At 47.1% G+C, this 17,455-nt stretch overlaps 1 pseudogene; it reads right to left on the reverse strand.

The window, feature by feature from the left end:
* Positions 1-277: 277 nt before the first annotated feature.
* Positions 278-5,501, reverse strand: LOC105704677 (SH2/SH3 adapter protein NCK1-like; annotated as a pseudogene).
* Positions 5,502-17,455: the final 11,954 nt, after the last annotated feature.

Raw genomic sequence — 17,455 nt, forward strand, 5'->3', positions numbered from 1 at the left:
AAGGATTTCTTCCATATAAAGTTTCTGATCTGCATTATTTGATTTTTTTTTTTTTTCAAAATACAAAACAGTAATATTAGAAGCAAAGCAAAAACAGCAAAGAAGAAAACAGTAAAACAGAAGACCAAGGATAAGGAAGTGTTCTATGCAGATGCACTGCATACATAGTATATATGTATGGGCTGAATTATAATAAAAATATTATTGTAGTCATTCTCATACAGAATTAGAAACGGCAATTTCCAATCAAGCACAACTGGACCCAACATTTTCTCAGTCTTCAATTACACGTTAAATTACAGCTATGCAGCTGTCAGTTCTGGTCAGCAGTATCATGATAAATGCTTGACAGGATATAATTTTTCTCCTTATTCACTTGTAAATATTGGTGCCTTTTTGTAATGTTCTACAAGTTCTTCCGTGGTGCTGAATTTGCGCTGCCCAATGCAGTAGACAGTTTCTTTTGGTTGGACTTTAAAATGCTTGTTTTTACCTTGTGCTTTTAGTGATACTGAGAAATCATTTGGCGAAGATTCACTATCACGAATGAGGAAATCCCCTTCATGTCCTCTTTCATTTAATGCCATTTCTGCTTGATGTCTGGTGACTTTGCCATAATACCAAGGATTGCCAGCAAACTTTCCAGTGAGTGAAGGCCTAATGTAATCACACTGTGGAGGTGATGGTTCCAAACCTGAGGTTAATGGATTATTCTGCATAATGGTAACATAGTTTTTTGGTACTAGACCAACCATACCATTGATCTTCCTGCATTTCCACCACTCCAGGTCATTTTCAGGTTTTTCAATGATATCCATTATACCTCCTTTCTCAAAATTAAGTACTTCATCATTAGATAAGCTGAATGAGTAAAGAGCCTGTACCACATGCAACACTTGCCCAGTATTTAGGTTATTGACGACTGCTGCTAATTTCTCTGACAGAGAGCCCACATTGTCACCCAAAGGACTGTCACTTTCTTCAGTTACATAGTTTGAAGGGAACCATCCAACTTGTCCATTGTAGCTACCATGCCACCACCCATCACTGCACCAATTCTTGTTCTTGTTGAGCCACGTAATCAAATTTGGCTACTACAACCACTTCTGCCATCTTTCAGCAGCTCAGTACATCAGTTCACTTGCTTTCCAGCTTCCAAATTTTATTCCTGCTGTCTCTTCTTCCATTGTCTTTACTTGTGTAGTTCAAATCTTCTAAGAGTATTCTTTACTGTCACCTTGCTGGGCTGAGGAAGGCACCAGGATGCCGCCGCATAGTTCTGTAGTTCTGCCATGAGGTATGTGTGGGGCATGGAGTGTCTCAGTTCATGGGGCAGCCCAGCTCTACCAGCCATTACCTTAACCCCATGTAAAGTGAAGCAAGGTCTCAATCATCCTGATCAGAGGTTCCTTTGTACAAACAAGTGGGCTCAGCCAGGCCAGCCAACATGCACCCCCACCGCCCGTCACATACACGGAGGCCTTCCTGGGAGCACACAGGAGATCATCTTGCTCTTTCTGCAGCCCATACCCTTTTTTTGTTAACAGCTCCCTACTACTCCTTTGCAGAGCTCTCCCCTTCTATGCCATGTGCTTCTGGAGGGACTGTCCCTTTGTGCTACGTACACTTCCTGCCACACCCAGGGTCCAGTCACATCATCCTTTCAGAGGGTTTGACGTTGAGCAGAGTCACAGGGTCAGAGTGCGGAGCTCACTTCTCTGACAGCAGCACCTGTAAGTCTGTGCCCTGGCTCCTGTTGAGGCCACTTTTCACATTTCTGTTAATATTATTATTTGTTAATCAGCTAAGCTGAATGGCTATTTTATAGTAGCTGGCATTGTAGGAAAGCTCCAGAATAAATACAAATGGAATAAATCGTTGAGTTCACTGACTTGTGGAGGAAGGGGCTCTGCAGATTTCATCTTTCTTGAGCCGCTTCCGTGTGTTCTCCATCCTCCACACTGACTTCCATGAGCTGGTCGCCAGCCCACCATGACTCTGTAGGAGCAGAAGAGCCTTCTCAGACTGTATGGGGAGACTCAGATAGAAGCATTTGAGCTTATTACCAGGCCCCCAGGGTCTGACGGGGTAAAAGAAATGTGAAAGAATGCTTGTTAGTAGCTGACACTGACTTCTGGGCAAGTCTGACTTAAACAAACAAACAAACAGAGTTCGAGAGCAAGAAGGCAGCAAGTTTCACTCCTCTGAGCATAAATACATGCGTTTAGCTCCTCTCCTTGTCCTCACTGTTTGGAAAGAACAAGTTGATTTATGAGAGCACTGGAAAGTAGACAGATTTGCTCTGAGTGTTTGCTGAGGTAGGTGTGGAAATTCTTGAGAGAGAGTGTGTGGCTGGCGTGGGTAAGACTCTGAGGTGTCTGAGGACAGTGGGTTAGAATGTCTGAACCAGAATGGGCCACAGCATGGCTTCTGCAGTGAGCAGTGGGGCTGGGTGCCGGGCCCCACCCTTTGCTGGCAACCCCAAGAGGGCCATGTTTGTGTGTGTATGTGTGTGAGTGTGCGTGCGTGCCCATACACACACATGCCTACCCGGCTGCTCACTGTAGGAGTGGGAGAGAGTGAGAGAAATACCTCCCACCCCAAGAATAACTCCTTCAAGGCAGTGCTCACCTCCTGAGAGCCCATTCAGGCGGGCTGTGAATGCAAGTCTCTGAAGGAAGGTGTGTCCGTTTGGTTTTATTTGGTATTGTTTCCAGAACGCTTCGTGATTTCAAAGGAAACATTTTCTCCACCACCACTGTGTGGCCTGTATTTCCTAAACTAGTTCTCTAATAGGAACTTTAGAAAATGTATTTAGGAAATGTGTGTTAGGGACAGGAAACGCAGGGGACAGGCTGAAAACCTTCCCAGGAAAGCTGAGCCAATTGGAAAGGAAATCCTTCTCTCATCTTGGGAGTCCTGTGAGCAGCTGGGAGGAAGACAAGTAACACTTTCACATATCCATGTCCCAGAGCCGTGGTCACCACCCAACCTGCATGTGGCCCCTGCCAGGGATGCCCCACTTGTCCATAGACCCTCCTCTCAGGGCTACAGGCCCCAGTAGGGCTCCCACAAATAACTGGACACGGGGTGGACACTGGGCAAGGGCAGCCCATCCAGCCACAGGGCAGTGACCTGAACCCTGTCCATCCCGGCTTCTAGGCCTGAGCTGGGCAACCAGTGCTTCCCTTAAGATGTGAATTAGAGAAGCCTGGGGGATGAGACTGGGTCATGGGAGCCTCAGGAAAGGGCTGTGAGTCCAGGCCTGGAGGCCCAGGCCATTTACGTATGATCTTGAGAAAACCAGGGATAGGGAGGTACAAGGGAAAAAGAGGAGAATGGAGAGAGGCTGGGAAAAGAGGCCATGACCATGTGGCCTGAGAAGGAGATGGTCAAATGGACAGGTAACTCCGGATCCACGCTCCAGGTGCCCAGCAGTCTTGGACTGTATCTGTGGATATTGGGGAGATGCCCCCTGTTCCTGAGTTAGCTTGAAACCTAGAGAACCCTTGTCGAAGAGCCACAGTATTTTTCTTTTATTTTCACAACCACCTGGTAGGCAGTGCTTATTACTCTCATTTTGTACATGAGTAAGCTGAGTCCAGGAGAGAAGAAGAAATTTTGGTGGCCCCACCTTTCCATAGCTCAGCCTCCTGAAAATACTCCCTTCACTGGCTTCTCCTTATTTGTCCTACCTTAAATGTCTGCCCAATTTTTCTCTACCTTCTCCCTGTCCATCCCTTTTCCCCACCAAAATATATTGCAGGAGGCCAAAGAGTCAGTGAGCGGCACCACCAGGAACTGACCCTGTGTCTGGCCAACCTTGTGGTGTAAGGTCTATTCTCATCTCTCTATCCCACCTTCCATAATCACCTCTCTTCCACTGACACTCAACTTAGGGGTGGGGATAGGCAATGCAATTAGACACTCTTGGGTTCTACAGGGTTTGCCTTGCTCTTCTGTCCTCAGTTCCAGTTTGGACACGTAGCCCATGACTCTTGCACCTTTAATTACAGTGACAGGCATAAAGTTGTCCAGAAAGCTTATTGCTGTGAACTTCAGAGCACATGTTTTGTTCCAGGTACTTAACCTGCTCTCAGGGCACAAAAGCCATGCAGCAGCAGCTCCCAGGGAGAATGGCTGTCCCTGAGCGCTCCAGCTCAGTGCTAGGGAGAGTCTGGCCTTCAGAGCAGGGCGTCTGGGGCAGGACAGGGAGGCTGCAACCGCTACCCTCCACAGTGGGTGGGCGCCTTCTTTCAAGGAAGAGCTGGGAGACCTGGCTGGACTCCCAGGGATTCTCCAGAACTGAAAGGGCTCCCAGGCTAGAATCACTAGCTCTTCTCTTTTTTCTTTCCAACCCACCCTCACCCCTGGCTGTGGCTCATTTCAGGACCCTACACAATTGACTTGGGAGCACCGAGATTGCTCGTATTCTGTGCCAGCAACCTCTAGGCTCCCAGGGGATTCCCCCTCCTAAGAACCCCCTCCCCAGGCTCGCAGATCCTTTGAATCTCCACAGTTCTCTGCTCATAGCCTGCCCGCCCCACCTTTCCATAGCTCAGCCTCCTGAAAATACTCCCTTCACTGGCTTCTCCTTATTTGTCCTACCTTAAATGTCTGCCCAATTTTTCTCTACCTTCTCCCTGTCCATCCCTTTTCTCAGTCAGATGCAGCATGGCCTTGTGAATTCGTTCCCAGCCCCAGGGCCCGAGACTCCCCACCACCCACAGACTCTGAGACCTTGGGCCTGACCTTGGTGTGCCTCCATGCCCTCCTTTCTATCTACCCTGGAAAGACTTTCTGAAGTCCAAATCTTGCGACTGAATCACATTGGAAAGATGAGAAAGAAATGGAGTTGGGGTGGGACTCAGAAAGCTAAACCCTTATCTTTCATTCCAGACACTTGATGGAAAGACGATGTCTAGTGTTGTTACCTAGGAGATACCAAAGTGAGCATGTTATTTGGAAATTCAAGAATAGAAGTGTCCAAAGGTTTGGGTGATTGGATACTTTGTTTTCATTCAAGCCCTGTAGAATTTCCCGACCTCTTTCAGTTCTGTGCATGTACAATATTGCCCAGAATTCAAACTAATTTTTGAAGAGAGTTGGAAGAGAAGAGGGTTTAGAAGGAGGTTCTGGTCTGTCAAAGCCAGATGCTGCCATGTGGAAACATGGGCCTTGGGGAGAGAAAGACGAGCCAGAAATTCTGATCTACATGTGAAACATCATGATTTCTAAATGGTGGCCAATAATTCAACAAAGACTTTAAAGCAATGTGAAGGCCACAGACACCCCAGGTCTGCAGGCCATATGCCCCTCGGGGTGCCAGGGTGACGCCTCTAATTGTCATGCTCAGACAGCATCCACGTGAGATTCCTGGGGCTGCTGCAACAAATTACCACCAACTTGGTGGCCGAAAATAATACAGATCGAATCACTTGTTCTGCAGGCCCAAGTCCAAAAACAGTTTCATCAGAGGCATTGGACCAGAACGACTCCATCTTGAATAGGGGCTGGGTGAAATGAGGCTGAGATCCACTCTGCTGCACTCCCACGAAGTCAGGCATCTTAGCCACAGGGTGTTTGTGGTTAAGGGAACAAGTTAATAATGTTTACCCAGCAGACCCAGGAATTAACAGACCCAGAAACTGTCCCGATGGCCTGATATCTTAGGTACAAAAGCATTCTTAAGCTGCTTTCCTCTCCTGGATTCCGTCTTTCTGGATTCTTTCACTCAATGCGAGAGTTAGCTGTTTCTTTCTCTCTCTTTCTCCTGTTTCTCTCTCTCTTTAAATAAACCACTTTCTACAAACAAAAAAAAAGAATAAGTTTACTTTATGGCTGGGTGCGGTGGCTCATGCCTCTAATCCCAGCACTTTGGGAGGCTGAGGTGAGTGGATCACAAGGTCAGGAGTTTGAGACCAGCCTGGCCAAGATAGTGAAACCATGTCTACGAAAAATACAAAAATTAGCCTGGTGCAATGGCAGGTGCTGGTAATCCCAGCTACTCGGGAGGCTGAGGCAGGAGACTCACTGGAACCCGGGAGGCAGAGGTTGCAGTGAGCCAAGATCACACCACTGCACTCCAGCCTGAGTGACAGAGCAAGACTTTGTCTCAAAATAAAAAAAATAAATAAGTTTACTTTATAGATATTAATGTAGATTCTTGTAGACAGTAGTTACGCAAAGATGAACAACCCTTTGTCACAAGCTCTGTAGTAGAGCACATCGCCCCATGACTTCCTTGGCTTTGTTGTCTTACGTATAAACAAGCCCTGTACCTAAGGTGGGAGCCCTCCTCCTGTTGCTTTCAGGGGTGCCCTGCTCTGTCTAGGGAGTAAACACTCTTTTATTCCTTTGCTTTCTTAATAAACTTGCTTTCATTTTATTCATTTCATTTCCTTCTGTGGAGTCGCCCTGAATTCTTTCTTGGGTGAGATCCAAGAACCCTCTTGGGTTCTGGATCTGGACCCCTTTCTGGTAATAGTTTGACTGGGCTGACGTCCAGGTGTCCACAGAATTGATTTCTTCTGGGGGCTCTAGGGAGGATTCATTTCCTTGCCTTCTCCAGCTTCTTGAGGACACCTGTGTTCCTTGGCTTGTGGCCTCTTCTTCATCTTCAAAGTGCATCGCTCCAGTGTCTGCTCCAGTGGTCTCATTTCTCTTCTGACTCTGACCCTCTGGCTTCCCTCTTTATGAGGACCCCATAATGACACTGGGCCCATTTAGATCATCTAGGACAGTCTCTTCATTTTAAGAGCCTTCACTTAATCACATCTGCAAAGTCTCTCTTGTATGTGAGGTGACATTCAGATTCTGAGATTAGGATGTAGATATCATTGGTGGGGAGGCATTATTCAGCCTTGCAAACCGTGGGTCTTGACTGCTAATGGGTCATGAAAACAATTTAATGGACATGCACAGCATGTTTTTTTTTTAAGTGATAGACTAGAATAATAGAACAATCAGAGGCTCAGAGGCACCACATTTGGTATGAAATTTATTTCAGGAGTACTACATACCCAAGCACATGTGTCTACAGAGTTCCGGAGCTAAGGGTTGGGCAAAAGTTGGAAAAACATGGCTGTAGAGTATCTGTTGAATCACACTCCCTAGAGTGACACAGGGAAGACAGAAGAGAACTTGGAGTGAAGCAATTGACCATGCCTCCCATCTGCTGTGTGACCTTCGGTAAGTCAATTAACCTCTCTGAGTTTGTTTCCTAGACTGTAAAACAGAGATAGTGATATGATTGCCCAGGGTTATTGTAATGACCAAATGAAAAAAAAAATGTGAAAGTTCTTTGGAGACATACAAATGTGAGGCAAGGTGGTCAGTGTAGTGTTCAGGAGGGAATGAATTCCCTTGAATGAAAGGGGCCTTGTATTTGCTGTTCCCTTTGCCTTCCACACGATGGCATCATTGAAACACAGGGAGGTGGCTGGGGCTGGCCCGTTGTGGCAGCTAGAAAAAGGTGCCGAGGATTTGGGGACGTGTATTTCAAACTTTAAAGGGCCAGGGTCTCCGCATAAAGGCTCCTCTCACGAAAAGCCAATATTGGTCTGATTTCCTTTTCCCTTGCAGTGGCAAATCCCCTTCTGACATGCAAGTTCTTTGCTGAAGAGCGGTTTTCTAGTCCTCAGAGCAGCTGCACATAATTATAAGCTGTGCTTAGTTAAAGGATTGGACCCGGTCCCTACTGGGTCAGTTCGCCCCTTTCTCACCTGATTCTTTCCACCAAATTTCCAAAATGCTCAGCCTCCCACCACCCAAAGCAAACAAAGAAAACCCTGGACCCTGGACTCAGAATTACTACCTTAAAGAGATGGGGTCTCACTGTTGTCCAGGGTGGACTCAAACACTTGGGCTCAAGCGATCCTTCAGCCTCAGCCTCCCAAATAGTTTGGATTACAGGCACTTGCCCCTGCACCTGACTTCAAAATTGCTATCTCTTTTCTTCCTTCCCTCTGCCACCAGATGTCTAGAAGAAGGAGGGCACCCTTGCCTCTGCTTCTGCCATTTATGGACTCTGACTTTCGACCCACAATTCCACACACTGAAGCTCCTTTTCTTCATGGCCTCCTAATTGTAAATTCCACATTTTCGTTGCAATTTCTTACGGCGACTTCTCTGCTATGCATGGTGTTGACCACTTTCTCAGGAACTCTGGGTCTTCCCAGCTTCACCCGGCCCCAGGTCCTGGCTCCTCCCTACATCCGCTCACATCCCGCCTCTCCACCTCAGCCCCTCAGCTCCGTCCTCCCTCCACTAGCTGCCAAACATGTGTCCCTGGGTTCTGTTCTCCACACACGTGCCCCAGGCAATGGAAATGGCAGACCCACCCTCTCCTCCAACCCCTTCACATGCGCATCAGAGTCTTCATCTGCCTTTTGAGAGACAGGGACCCTGGCTTAGATCACAGTATCTCCATAAACCCAGACACTGGGATCCTAGCAAGAGGGGCTGTGTACTCAAGGTCATGAGGAAGTGGCAAGTGAAACAGGAGGCTCTCCTTTCTCGGGAGGGGGCCAGCCTGAGGGAGTCAGAGGAGGGAGGAGATGTGAGGAGCTCTATCCTGGGGTTGACCAGAGGCCAACAGTACAGCCAGGAAGTATGACATGAAGAGTTCAGGCCGTGCACAAAGACAGGGATCATGCTGGATGTTTCTTATGGCGATGGGAGCTTCACACACCTGCCTTATTGCTTAGCCTTTGTGTTTCCTCTCAGGAATTAGCAATGCAATTCAAAAATCAAACTCACTGTGTGGCTGTTGGAGGGGGTAGCACACAGGCTGCCTCACAGCCAGCACAGGTGAGAAAGTCCCCCCAGGACTCAACGGCAGTGGGTCTGCAGCGGGCAGGTAGCGTTTCCTCTGCCTTTACCCTGGGACAGCTCCTGTGGAGAACTTTCTGAGGACTGTCTCATTCAGTCTTTCCAGCAACTTCAGGAGGCATCATTACCCTCCCCATTTTGCCATGAAGGAAACTGAGGCCCAGAGAAGCAAAGAAGTTCCCTAAGGCCACACAGCCGGCCCAGGGGATCAGAACACAAGCCCAGGTAATATGGCCCCAGAAGCTAATGAGAAAAGCACCTCTGACGTGGCTTCAGGTTTCACTAAGAACTTCTTTAGCCCATGGACACACATTTTATTTTTTTCTAATGCAGGTTAGGGCTTAACTGGAAAGTTCTGTGTACATCTGTATACACAGAAAAATGAAAACTTTAGCAACCAGCTGCATGTCCCAGAGAACCATTTTCCAAAGATAAAAGACACTTCGTGACTTCACAAGCACAGCACTGTAATGCCCCCTCCCTCCTCCTTTCATTAAATTCGAATGTCATTAGAGCAGACTCCTGACTGTCCTGACCCACATGGACCAAAGGATGGCTCACTGAGGGGATGCTGTCCATCAATCATCAAGCCCATGCCGTCGGGCATGTGCAGAGGGAGCTGCCCAAGGGAACCAAAAACAAAGACCTAAATGTGTCCCCTGTCCCTGCCCACAGACAGGGAACCGGTGTTTGCTTGCTTCCTTTGGGGAAGCATGCCCTGGGCCAGTGGGTCTGGGGTGTGAAGACAGCCACCTCCCCACTCCAGGCTCTATGGCTGCAGGTAGGGGAGGAGGCTGGGAGGAGGCCCTTCCGCACTTCCAAGCTGATCAGCGCAGTGTGAGCACCAGCGTGCAAGTGGGCGCCACGTCCAGACGGTTTCCATTTCTCCGGATAACCACAGAAAATATGAATCAGGCCAGCCCTGCGCTGGCCCAGCTGCAGCGTGGGGGCACACGCCGGTGAGTCACAGCCTATGCTGCCAGAGCTGTTTTTCATATTTCTGTCCAGGGAACGGTTTCTCACTGGACGTTCAGTTTCTCCAGTCCTCTCTTCCCCCAGGACGTTCCTCAGACTGTGGCCAAGGGCTCCCTGTGCCTGCAGTGAGATGAAAGCTTTCCTGCTGCCGGTAACACTGAAGAAGGCTGATTGAGCACAGCTCTGGGACGAGGTCCCTGCAAGTCAGGGACACGGAGGAACTCCTGGGCCTCAGCATAGCCCCGAGAAGAGGGTGCCTGGCAGACCCATTTCACACATGAAGGAAGCAAGGTTGAAGCTCTGACCCAGCCACTCATCCATCAGCTTCCAGGGCTCTACCCTCGGAGTCCACGCTTTTAAGCAGCGTCACATGAGGGATGGCAAATCCAGCTCACCCAGCACAGTTCCCAAACGGCCAACTGCTGCACGTGTCCCGGCTTCTTCCAGTGGCGAAGGCCACAGAGATGCTAGTGCTGTCACCCCTGAATGCAGCAGAGGGGCTAAGTGCCCACTGAGCCCAGGGCAGCAGAGCAAGATTTCTCCAAGCTCAAACAGGCTTCGTAGCATCCCCGGACTCTGTGCCCTCCTTAGAGAGGGAAGAATGCCACCTCCCTCACAACCCACTGCCAGGCCTGTGCCTGTACTTTGCACACCTTGTCACCTCCGGTCCTACAACAGCCCTCGGTGATGGGCACACTCACTATCCCCACTTTCCAGGTGAAGAGACTGAGAATCAGAAAGGATACGTGAGTGGGCCATGACCACTCAGTGACTGAGCTGCAGGGCCAGGATCTGAACAGAGGGCTGGTGACTCTAGCATCCACAGTCCGGCTGGATTCTGACGTTCCCCCCTCCTCTAACCCTCCGAGGCTGCCTGCACCTGTGGCAGAGAGCACCCAGCTGCCTTGGCATAAACGCACTCTCACACCATGCTCTGCTTTTCCACGGGGCTGTTTCTTGCTTGACTTGGCAGAATTCCCAGTCATGTGCCACAGAGTGACCGACCGCATTTACATAGGTGGTTTCGTAGATTACAGTAGAGCTGAAACATTTCTATTGCCTAGTGACATCAGAGCCACTGTAACATTGTAGCACAATTACTGTATGTTAAAAAATTTATTTCACCCAAATGTGCAGTGGTTAGAGTCTGTAGTAGTGTACGGTCATGCCCAGGTCTTCCCATTCACTAACCACTCACTCACTGGCCCACCCAGGGCAGTGTCCAGTCCTGCAAGCTCCATTCATGGTAAGTGTATACCATTTTTTATCTTTTCTACCATATTTTTATAGTACTCTTTCTATGTTTAGATATGTTCAGATACACACACACTTAGCATTGAGCTACAGTTGCCTGTAGTATCCAGTACAGTAACATGCTGTAGGACTTTGCAGACTACACTTTATAGCCTGGGTGTGTTGGAGACTACACCACTTTTTGGCGCCAAGGACCAGTTTTGTGAAAAATGATTTTTCTAAGGCCCAGGGTGGGTGCCAGGGAATGGTTTCGTGAAATGGTTTCCCACAGAGATGCAAGTACTGTCACCCCTGAATGCAGCAGAGTGGCCAGGCGCCCACTCAGCTGTTCCAGCTCAGGTCATCAGACATTAGATTGTCATAAGGAGCACACAACCTAGGTCCCTTGTGTGCACAGTTCACAGAGGGTTCATGATCCTATGAGAATCCAAAGCTGCCACTGACCTGACAGGTGGTGGAGCTCAGGAGGTAATGCTCCCTCACCCCCTGCCCACCTCCTGCTGTGTGGCCCAGTTTTTAACAGACCAAAGGACTGGTACCAGCCTGAGGGTTGCAGACCCTGGGCTTTGTGTAAGTACACTCTAGTGTTCACACAATGATGGAATTACCTAAAATGCATTTCTCAGGACACATCCCTGTCTAGTATTAATGTATCGAATCTGAACAGTGAAATACTGTATAATGGTGTGATACCGTGTGTCTCTTCCCAACTGGTGTCAATGATACACGTTGGTAGCTTAAAATCAGCTGCAGTGGAAGTATTTACACCATGGAAATTGGCAAACACTAAACATCAGGTGGGTTTTTTTCTCCATTTTTCCTGGAGAGCAGGTTATTAAACACTTATTAGCACCTCAATGGACATAGCATGTATGCAGCATCTTTTGTATTCAAAACAGCATTTACAGTACCATCCATGTAAGTAAACATGGATAGAAAGATGACTCTTAAATCTAGAAATCTAGACTTTTGGAAAGTCTAACTGAAGATAATAAAATTGTAATTGAGGATTGGGAGGATAAATAATCCTCACAGCATTCCTTCAATTAACCTTGGGAAGTGAATGAGAACAGAAAAGAACTTTTATCTGGAAAGTAAGAGTCCTCTTAAATTATCAGACCCAGAGAGACATTAAGATGAGACAGCAATCATGTCCTACTCCCCACTTCAAGCTGTGTCTTCCCCCTTGAAACTGCTTGCTGCTGCCACAGGTGGCTATAAATTAACCTCATAGTGCTGCACCAGACACTATAACCCACACCCGTGGCTGAGCAGTGGATAGCCAGTCACTCATGGATGTGATTTCTATAAGCCAATGATAACTTCAGACAAAGGACTTGGTATCAGGCCACTTCCTGCCCCCGCGCCCTACTTTTTGCCTTTAAAAACCTGCTTGTGACAAAGTCGTAGCAAAGTTCACATCCAAGGTCACTTGTGGTTGAGTTTCCTGGGCAGCTGTCCTCACTTTGGCTCAAGTCAACTCTCAATGACATTTTATGCCTAACCTCTTCCTTTTAGATAAACAAGGTCTACCCTCGCAAAGGGCTCCTGAGTGAGCCCCAAACTGGGTATGGCTGCAGCATCCTCTCAGAGGCTCAGACTTCCTCAGTACGGATGAATCAGACCAGACGTACATCGTGTTCATTAGCAAGAAAGCGGACGGGATTATGGGGTTGTCCCTTTGAAAGACTCCAGAGGAAATTACAAATTATTTTTCTGTGGGGCCACCCTGAAGGGCTTCCTGCCTCCACTCTGGACATCACTGGGCTTTAGTCATAAGACTCACCCAGTTGGTGGAAACTGGGCACACAGAAATATGTGGCCAACTTGGAAAAGGCGATGAAGACACTTCTCGCTAATGCAAGAGCAGAGAGATAAATGAGAACAGAGTAGGGCTTGCAGCTGGGAGCAGGAAGTGAGGCCAGGCCCCCGGGGCTTTTTGAGTACAAGAGGGCTGCCTATTTTTTAAAATTATTTTTGAAAGAGAAAATGCTAGATAATAGGACTGGAATTCTCTCAAGGTGCCCCTCTTCACAGCTTTCGTTTTTTTGAGAAAAGCCTAGTTTAGTTTAGTTTCATTTTGTTTTTGAGACAGAATCTCACTCTGTTGCCCAGGCTGGAGTGCAATGATGCCATCACAGCTCACTGCAGCCTCGACCTCCAGGGTACAAGCAATCCTCCTGCCTCAGCCTCCCAAGTAGCTAGGACTATAGGTATGCACCACCATGCCCAGCTAATTTTTGTAGTTGTTGTAGAGACAGGGTCTCACCATATTGCTCAGGCTGGTCTCAAACTCCTGGGCTCAAGTAATTCTGCCTTGGCTTTCCAAAGTACTGGGATTATAGGCATGAGCCACTGTGCCTGTCCAGAAAAGCCCAAATTTAACAAAGCCTCATTCTAAATTCTCAGGTGTTTCTTGATGACCTGACCTGTGTAAGAAAGTCACAGAGGCCTTACATTACAAGGTGTCGGGAATCCTAGGGGAGCAAGTGGGGAGGAGAATGCTGTCTGCATGCACTCAGTGGGTACGGCCAAGATCAGGGTTGGGAAAGGCAAGAATGGCTGGAACAGGAAGCAGATACAAGCGGCCAGGCCTGGCCCCCCAGGCTCCTTTGCAGTGGTCTGAGAACACCTCTTGAGAGCAGAGTCCAGGTGTTTGGGCCCAATCCTGATTATGTGCAAGCCCTCGAGATCCTCCAGACCACTTCTGTGGGGCCTTGGCAAAGTTCCCTGAGTGTGGGCGGGAAGGAGATGGAGAGACCTGACTTCCCCTTTGGGAGACGAAATACAGAGCTCCATACTGACCAGGGAAAGGCTGGCGTGGGTTCCTGAGGCTGGCAGGAGGCCCTGGAGCAAGCCTTGGCGGGGCCTAGATCCGAAGTTTTGAAGGGTGCCACCACGGGCCAAGGCCAGCAGGGAGGCCCAGAAGTTTAGCCAATAGCTGCGATGTGGAGGGGCTGTGGTGTGGGGAGCCCAGGGCTGCAGAGGAGCACTGCAGGCTCACAAAGAGAAACGGGAAGTGTGGTTCTCACACGCCGGCAGGACGGTTTCCACAGAGAAAGAAAAATGCTCCAAACGACTTAAAATGTTTTCCTTTGATTATTTCCAATTATGGATGATTCTTGGTTCCTTCATTACATATTTTCATCTATCAGACTGTTTTGTAAACAACCAAAATGGGGACTAAGTTAGAGTCATTTGTTAAGTGAAGAGAGAGGTCTGGAGGAAAGGACATGGGCCCCCGGGGGTGAGGCTCCCGATGGAGCCTCTAATCACAGACACCTCCAGCGTTTTCCCACACCCCTCTGGTGGCCCATCGCTAGGTTCTATGGAAACTGGAAAAAGACATGCCACATAAGGACTCATTTTAATTGAGAACTGACCTATATAGTTTAGTACAGAAACTTGGAACAAATAAGCAATGAATATCCAGCCAGCATCACATGAGAAATCATCAGGAGGAATTAGGAAACAGCAGATCCGACTTCTACCCGGCAGCTTCACCACAGCGTCCAAATGCTGCACACTCTTTCCCTCTGGAGCCTCAGTGTGTCCAAATGATGAAAGACCTTTCCCAAAAGGTTAGGATCTGGAGGAGAGGCGTAATGTGTCCAGAGGGATGGGAGCGTCTGGCAGGACAAGAGCAGGAAAGAAGCAAAGTTAGATTGAAAGCCAAAAACCTCTTCTCCCTCTGTAATGGGAGTTTTAAGAAGGAAAGTGGACAAAACACCCAGGAATCCCTTACTAATAACAAATGCTGGGGAGCTGGGATGGGAGGCTGGTGCAACCTGGACCTTCTGTAGCTCTGTGACGTGGATAGCAGCTGCCAGAGGAGAGAGGCCAGGCTCCATGACGGCCCTCAGCTTAGGTGTACAATTTAAGAGGTTTTCCCAAAGAATCCCCTGTCTTCCAAAGATCTGCTTCACGGTTGGGCTAGGGTCTGAAACTCCCACTCTAGACACTCCTTTGGATGAAGTTACTGGAGAGCCCTTCCCCATGTGACCATGCCACCTGGAAGGTCATCTGTCCTCAACTGGAGAAGGGTGGTTGTCACAGAATGGAATGAGTTAGTACCTGCCCCCAACACGGCATGATATTTTTTTAAAAGCTTAGATTTGAGAACCTAGGCCAGTAGTTGTGGGGCTTCAGGGCATGTCGGGGAAAGGGTAAAAATGGGAGCAGTGGTAGATCCAGGGCGTCCCATTCAACAGTTTCAGCAGCAGGTACACCAAGGCCATGTACAGTATTTGTGGGTCTAATTATGTTTGAGAGCTAGTCGAAAACCTGTGCAAAACTAGTTTTGCTTGATAGTTCTATTTTTTAGTGCCTTATGTCAAAATTTGGCCATCTGGAAAGATGAGAAGTAGATCTCACCTTGTTTTAATTGACAACTTGTGAGGTGCACGTCTTTTCAAAAGTTTGTTAGCCATGTTGGTGTATTCTGCTCTCAACTGACTACTCATACTTTTTGTCTGCTTTTCTGTTAGGGCGTTTATCTTTTAGTATATCTTTTTTTCTTTTCTTTTTTTCTTTTTTGAGACAAATCTCATGCTGTCACCCAAGCTGGAGTACAGTGGTGCGATCTTAGCTCACTGCAACCTCCGCCTCCTGGGTTCAAGCAATTCTCCTACCTCAGCCTCCTGAGTAGCTGAGACTACAGGTGCGTGCCACCAACAACGCCTGACTAATTTTTGTATTTTTGGTACAGACGGGTTTCACTATGTTGGCCAGGCTGGTTTCAAACTCCTGACCTCATTATCCACCCGCCTCAGCCTCCCAAAGTGGTGGGATTACAGGTGTGAGCCACCACACCTGGCCCATATCTTTTTCTATCTATCTGTCTATCTATCTATCTATCCATCCATCCACCCATACCATCTGTGTTAAAGGATTTCTTTATAGAATTCAAACACTAATCTTTGATCAGATCATAAATGTTTTATGTAGCATCCCTTAAACAGTGACTTACCTTTGGCATTTCTTTGTTGTGAAGAAGTTCTCAATTTCTAGTTAGTCAAATTTATCTTTCTTATTCTCAGTGTGTGTTTTTCTTAAGAAATGTTCTTTTACCCGAAAGTTACAATTTTGTTATAGTCCCTTCTTAACCCTGTTAACAGTTGTATTGTGCTGGGCGTGGTGACTCATGCCTGTAATCCCAGCACTTTGGGAGGCCGAGGTGGGCGGATCACAAGGTCAGGAGTTCAAGACCAGCCTGGCCAATATGGTGAAACCCCCTCTCTACTAAAAATACAATACTAGCTGGGCATGGTGGCAGGCACCTGTAGTCGCAGCTACTCAGGAGGCTGAGGCAGGAGAATCCCTTGAACCCAGGAGGCAGAGGTTGCAGTGAGCCGAGATCACACCACTGCACTCCAGCCTGGGTGACAGAGTGAGACTCTGTCCCAAAAAAAAAAAAAAAAAAAAAAAGTTGTATTGCTTGAGCATTAAATTTACACACTAATCTGGAAGATAATTTGAGTCTTCCTATCCGTGAATATAGGCTTTCTCCTTCTCTGGTTTTCTCTTCCTCTCTCCATTTATTTAAGGCATGTTTTATATCCTCCAATGCAGTTTTATTATTTTGTCTCTAAACAGCTTGTATTTTTTCTTATTCCTTGAAGCTTTTGAACTTTGTTATCGTGTTATATTCTGTGATTTTCTTTTCTGGTGTGCAGGAATGCTGTTGCTTTTTGAATATTGATCTGCTATCCCAGAGCTTGCTGAATTCATCTTTTAAGAATAATAGTACATAGAATCTTTTAATTTCACATGTCAATGATTATTTCCTCTTCCAATAATGACAATTTGGTTTCTTCTTTTTCAATTTTTTCCCTCTTATTTAATTTTTCTTTTGCTATTTCAATGTCTGGAACTTCCAGTAAAATGATAAACAGAAGCTGATACACTAGGAGAATTGTTTTTTGTCTCTAACATGTAGGAGAATTAAAGAAAATATTTCCTTAGCCTCACCATTTAATGTGGGGTTTCTTGTGATCTCCTAAAGCCTTCACCAGGTTAATGAAATTTTCTTGTATTCCTGGTAATACAGTTTACATGTATTTTCTATATATATTGAGTTCATCATATGATCCTCTCTTTTCATCTGATAATTTAGTGAATTATATCAATAATTTTGTCATGTTTTGCTGCCCTTGTATTATTGGTATACATATCAGTTATATTTTAAAAAAATCTTTTAAACACATTGCTGGATTTGGTTTACTAATATGTCACTTGGAGTGTTTGTTTTCATGTTCATAAGTGAGATAATTTCTTTTGTATCATCTGATTTCAGTGACCTAACTTATAAAATGAGTTGGAGCATGTTCCCACTTTGGTTTCTGGAACAGTTCAGAAGACAGGGATAGCCTGTTCTCTTCATTTTTGAGAAAAC

Source organism: Aotus nancymaae, unplaced genomic scaffold (genome assembly GCF_030222135.1).
Source record: "Aotus nancymaae isolate 86718 unplaced genomic scaffold, 86718_ANA_hifiasm-v0.15.2.pri h1tg000031l, whole genome shotgun sequence".
NCBI classification, from domain to species: domain Eukaryota; kingdom Metazoa; phylum Chordata; class Mammalia; order Primates; family Aotidae; genus Aotus; species Aotus nancymaae.